Consider the following 6,335-nt stretch of genomic DNA (forward strand, 5'->3'; position numbering starts at 1 on the left):
TCTGGATTGGGCCCTACAGACTGGCCATGTGTGTTGGAGCCAGCATAGGAGATACATGCCATGAATGCCCCAGATCAGCCCCCTGAGCTATCTACAGCACCCATGATGCTGGGTCCAGCCCTGGCACATGCAGCACAACAGACCGATTCCACATGCTGCATGTAGCACACAGGGACGGGGCCAACATGTACTCTATGTGACATATGGGGCTGGACTGAGCACATGCGCTGCACAGGACATAGGGGGCTGGTCCGGGTCATGCACTGCAGGTGGAACCCTGCCAGACTAGCTCTGCCCACTGGACATAGATTGTCTCATGCCCCTCGTCTGGCCCATAGGGCTGGATGAGCTTGATATCCCTAATCTAAAGAAAACTTCGGCTGAACACCAGTGTTTCCTAAAGCTAATGGGTCCATTCATTTCCTAAAACACATAGTGAACTCTGTGTTTCTTGGGTCCTGAAAAGACAGGCAAGACCACGTAACCAGAGCATAAATGGTATGGAACTGCCCCACAATGACCAGCCTGGGAAGGATGAGATAGGGGCTTTAACAGACCCACTTGATCTCTGCTGACTGTATCAGTGCATATGTACCACCTGTTGGCATCTTGTACGGGGTGGAGAACAGCATCTGTCGTGGCAAAGAGTAAAATGGGCCATTAGTTGTTCTTGGAAAAGTGCTGCCTTCATACCTTATTTCCTTTCAAATTCATTTTCCCAGAGACCTGTAACTATGTGTAGCTATTGCAACCAATTCAGCTCAGGAGCTTTTCTAAGTGATGTGTCTTTTATAGTACTGGAAAGATGAGGAAGAACGAAGTGAGAGGACAAGATTCAGAAGGATCTGGAGTAGCTACTCAGGGTTAAAAGAGCAGCCACTGCAGCAAGTAACACCACCACCTACTCCTTGGCTTTGACTGATCTTAATTCTTTACAAAAGTGCTTAAGTACTAGTATCCCTATTCTGTAGACAGAAAAGCCAAGGAACAGGGAAGGATGCAATTATCCCAAGCTCACCCAATTGGCAAGTGGTAGAGTCAGAAGCGCATCTGGGTCCTGTGCTCTATCTACTAGACTAAACTATTTGATAACAAAGTACACTAACAGATGTATGGACCTCCAGGACTGGGTAAGACCTTAGTACTTGAAGTATTAACATCCTGCTGCTAATTGGGGCTGAAGGCCATAGTCACCATGGAACTGAGCAAACAGACCCAGGGTTGAGCGTGCCGAAGACGATGTCCATCATTACTGTTCTGCCAGAAGAGTGGAGACTCTGAGGCTTTGTTACTAAATAATGAATTTTCAGATGACAAAGTCCCATCTGTATGGTGTCAGAGAGCTGCTGGTCAGGACTGAGGAGCATTGCACTGGTAGAGGGGTTCAGCACTTCTACTTACTCTCCAGCTACAGACTGCCATTCTCGGTGGGATTTTACTGTTGCTGTTGCTTTTAAATATAAAATAGCATGCGTGTTCAGAAGAGAGAGCTTTCTATTTTTTTTTGCAAGAAATACAATAGTTTTTGCAACAAAAGAAACTATTTATTTGGAATATGCATTACCAGTACAAATCAGGAGACTGTAAAACCTACACCTTGTTAGTATCATTATAGAACATAAAAGTTTCAGTTGGGATCAAAAAGACATAGGCCTTTTCTTTACAGAAGCAGAAAAGCTTAAAGTTTCAAAACCAGGTCAGAACAGAGAGTCTTTTTAGGTTTTTATATTCAGAATCCATTGGAGGGGGAGGGGTGGGGCAGAGGGGAGGAGAGAGATAAAAGAAAAAGTAGCTCAGAACAACTGGAATATCTTTACAAGAAAAGGGTTTCAAGTGAAAACCAAAAAAAGAAAAAAAAAAGAAAGAAAAACCCCGCAATGTCTGATTTATATTTTAATAATAATAATTATAATAAAGGTGTATGAAAACAGAATTAATTCAGGAAGCTTTGAGATAAAAAAGAAACCTAAAGCAGAGTGATGTGAAGAGTTTTTTGGGTATTTTTAGGTCTTGAAAGGAAGGAACAAAGTGATCAAAATCAATGTTTTGAAAAATATCTTTCCTTGAACTGGAACCTTTGACTGTATTATTTTTGAGAGGTATTTACAGTTATATTTTCCTTTGTTGCTCCAATTACGACTAGCTTCCTAACACAGCTTCAGAGTCTAGATACAGTTTTGTATGTACTTAGATTTATGCACAGAATGAGTACTATTGAAATCAGTGGTGCTTCCTAGGGGTGGAAAACTAAACAAGGGTGTACATGTTTTTAGGATCAGCTCTTCTGACACCCTTACTTATTTCCAGACTTCCTGAGCAGTTCATGGGTTGATGACAATGTGTGTGGCCGTAGAGCCTGGTCCAGTGCCTATTGGAGATAAATTCTTTCAGAAGGGCTGTCATCAATCCATGCTCTACCTACTCCAGAAGTCTGTCTCCAGCAGGATGGGGGTGGTGCAAGAAGATACATGAAACCTTACAACAGACAATTTTGGAGGTTGCCCATGTAAGTCCCATCTTGTTTCCTAATTGTTAGAGACCAGAAACATGATGTTTATGCTGCCTTCCAATGCTCCAGTTTAGCCTAATGACTTGGAATATATGGATATCTTTGTTATCCACATGAACATTCAATTCCTCTTGCTGAGTTCTTGGCCTCACCAACATCTTACAGCAATGGATAATTTAATTATACATTGTGTGAAAGAGTATTTCCATTGACTTCAACAGGTTTTGGATGAAGTCGTAATTAAATGTAGATCAAGTGACAAGGAAATGGGGCAGCTACTTAATACTAAACAAAAAATAAGGAACAGCAGAAGCAGCACATCTATACTAAGTGATCAGAATGGGAAGATCCACTGATCTGAGATACTGCAATATTGTATGATAACAGTCCTTTAGTTAACCTCAGAATTTTGGACTAATCGTCTTAGTTCTGTATCCAAAAATTGCTGCAATCACTGAAGTCTTTCATTGGCCTCAATGAGAGAAAAGGTGAGGAGTGTCTATGAAAATACTGGTTTGGAGAGACACTGGGCTCAGTCATGAGGATGAAAAGAAATCTTTAACATTTAATGATGCTCAAAACTCAAGGGAGGAATTTATCGCCAGTAACAGAAAGAGTTTTCATGGCCTATATGAATTTCAGATAAGCCCTGATTCAGGAAGGAACTCAAACATGTATTTAAGTCTGTCCCTATTCAGCAAAGCATTTAGCTTTGGATTTTTTTTCAGTGAAGCTAAGGAAGTTAGGTACCCAACTCCCATGGAGACTTTAGCACAGGCTGAACTTTACCTATATTCTGAATTGACTTCAGCAGGCCATAAGCATGCATTTAGCTCTGCTGAACAGGGGCGGCTTTGCTGAATTGAGGCTACAGCTGGGCCTTGATCATGCACGTGTTTGTCCCTTTTCTGAGGTGGTCCATCAGGCCATAGCATTTACAACTTGAGGGTAAGAAGAGCAGCCTTCCAATTTCCTAGGGGACAGTTTGTTGGCTTAAAAGCAGAATCAGTCCCAGAAATAAAACAAAAATAAATGAAAAAGTGATTTTTGCAAATTCAACTTTTCACATCACGTCTGAATACATACTAGAAGTGGAGGAACGGGAAGTTGCAAGGCCATTGTCTTGGACAATTTAAAAAATAATCATCATCATTATCATAAAAGCCCCCGAAAAAAAAGGAAACGCCGAACAAAGAAGTAATTTCTGGGTCTCAACGTTAATAAACATAAAGTGTTAGAATGTACCTATTATGCTCACTATTCCAACCATTTTTTTTAAAGTTTTACAAAATGAATTACTGTCACTTTTTAAACATTGTGTAAGAGGAAATGAGTGTGCACAACTACACTTTTCTAGCATTCTTGAACTAATTCACAAATGCAAGAAAATTAAAAAAATGGGAAAAAAGAAAAAAAGGTGATGAATGTAGGTAGTTTGGTGTTATAAACTATACAGGAATGAAGCGCTTTTTGCCACAGAAAGAACAAGAAAGGAAATTCCTCCCTGTTCAATTTTGCGTGCTATGAGGGTCTTTTTTATTTTTTTTTATTATAAACACTATTAAATTCAGACTGCTTTTTTGGTTTTTTTTTCCTTTATCTGAATATACAAGAACATTCATTATCAAATGTTCGTTATCATCAATACTACAAAGAACGAGACACAAATCGCAAGAAACAATGGAAAATGTTAATAAAGCTGAAAGAATCGTTGAGTTTTTTTGTTCTTTTTTTAATTTTTATTTTTTTTGAGTTTCTGCAGTTTTTTGTTTGTTTTTTTGTTGTTTTTTTCATTTTGTTTTGTTATGTTTTTTTGGTATCGAAGTCAGGTTTTTCTGGGCAGAAAAAAGAAAACTGAAAAAAAAATGCAAAGTCTGTGAAAAAAGGCAACCAACCAGTCAGCAACAACAACAAAAGATGTAAAGGGAACAAAACAGGAAACCAAAAATGAGGCTTATTAAGTACCATAAAGGAGTCAATACCATGCCGTGGAGAATGGGGGAGGAAGAGAGCAAGAGATAGGCAAGTAATTGCAGGGTGGATAAATGCAGCTCCATCTAGGTGCTCCAAGAACTGGTCTCTGCTGCTATAGAGGTGGCATCCAGCTCAGTTCTCAGGCGAAACAGGGAGTGATACTAGTGCCTGCTGCTTTGTGTAGCTTTAATCTCACATCACATTATTCATTTTCAAGAGGTACCATTGCACACCACTGCACCTACTTGTCAGATAAACTTTGCGACTCCCCCGCCCCCCCAATACAACTGGCTGTAGGGGGTGTAGGGAGTGTCTACAGGGAAGACTCTTGACATCAGTGAGGCTCCATGCAGGCACTGAGGTCCACCTCTGTGTGGCCAGTTTCAGGATCGGGATCACAAACTCTGATCCAGCGAAATACTTAAGCACCTGCTTAACTTTAAGCACTTCAGTACTCCTTTTTAAGACAACAGGAATCATTGCCTTCCAAAGGACTACTCATGTGGTTTGAGTGCTTTAAGGCCATAGACCAAGACGTAGCCTATATATGGCTAATGAAGTAGTCAGGATGCCATAATGGACGAGGCACTGGTTATTGGGGGAAGCACAGTTTGAAGCATGGGGAGAAGGCAGAAAAAAAAGAGTACAATAGGTAAAAGGGGTGGCATAAGATGATGGTCCCCTTGGGAAGTAAAAATCCTCTTCCTTCCTAGCATTTTCATGTTCCTACTTCAGCTTCATCTCAGACGAACACAAAGCGTCAGTTATGGCCCAAGGATCAGACTGTCATTTCACATTCAGAAGGGGGCTTTACTCCATTTTCCTACTCTACCCTCACCCAATCTTGCAAACACGGGGTGGGGTGGGGGGTGTGTGTGTGTGTGTGTGTGCGCGTGTGTGTGCGCACATACATGTAATGTGTATATGTGGATGTGAATCATCTAGTGCCGAGGCCAATACAATGTATGATTGGGTGGTCTGCTCTAAATATTTTATCATCTTCAGTGCAGAAAGACATATTACTTGTACCCACCAAAGTCATGTGTTATAGTCAGGTCACCCCCCAACCAGCTGCTAAGAAACCTGTACCATGCACTGCCCTACTCTGTATTCTGTGTAGCAAGGGGGGTTACCGAAACTTTACATCTGGAATGTTCTAGACAAGTTTGGTATATTTAGGGTTAGCTAGTGAGCACTTTTACTACTTCTGGTAATTAGTCACCGGCATATATAAGCCAATTGCAAGCAACCAGACTTCTTTTGGGACTAACTTCTCTCTTCTGTGAATAAAAAAGTTCACGAGGGTTCTTAATTGGGACCATTTTTAATATCCCTCTGCCTCTAAAGATCTAAGTGTCATAGCATCAGAGCTGGCAGACTGGCTAAGAAAATGCAAAGAAACCAAAATCACTCTTATTTTGGATTTTGGCAGGGGAATGTAGCCACCAATATTTCAGAAAGCTATAGACTTTATAATCTAGAGGTTCATCTAAACTAACCCTTTAAATTTAAAAAAAGCTCTCAATTTGCCAAGCGGAGACCTCAGAAAGCGGAGGCCTCAGAATCTTCCAGTGCTAGTGCTGCTAGAAAATACTGCACGTCCAACTGGAAAGTCAAGACCCCCCCACTGCACCCAGTTCAAAAGAAGAGTGTTCCTGATCGCAACTCTGTACAGCCATGGTAAAAAGCACCCTGTTCAAATTTGCTGATGACACTAAGATGTGGGGGGACGTGGGTATATTGGAAGGATGCAACAGGCTACAATCAGACCTCGACAGGTTACAAGGGTGGGCGGACGAGAATAGGATGGGTTTCAACACAGACAAGTGCAAGGTGATGCACCTCGGGAGGA

The sequence above is a fragment of the Crocodylus porosus genome, unplaced genomic scaffold, assembly GCF_001723895.1.
Source record: "Crocodylus porosus isolate Cpor-Errol unplaced genomic scaffold, CroPor_comp1, whole genome shotgun sequence".
Classification (NCBI taxonomy): Eukaryota; Metazoa; Chordata; order Crocodylia; family Crocodylidae; genus Crocodylus; species Crocodylus porosus.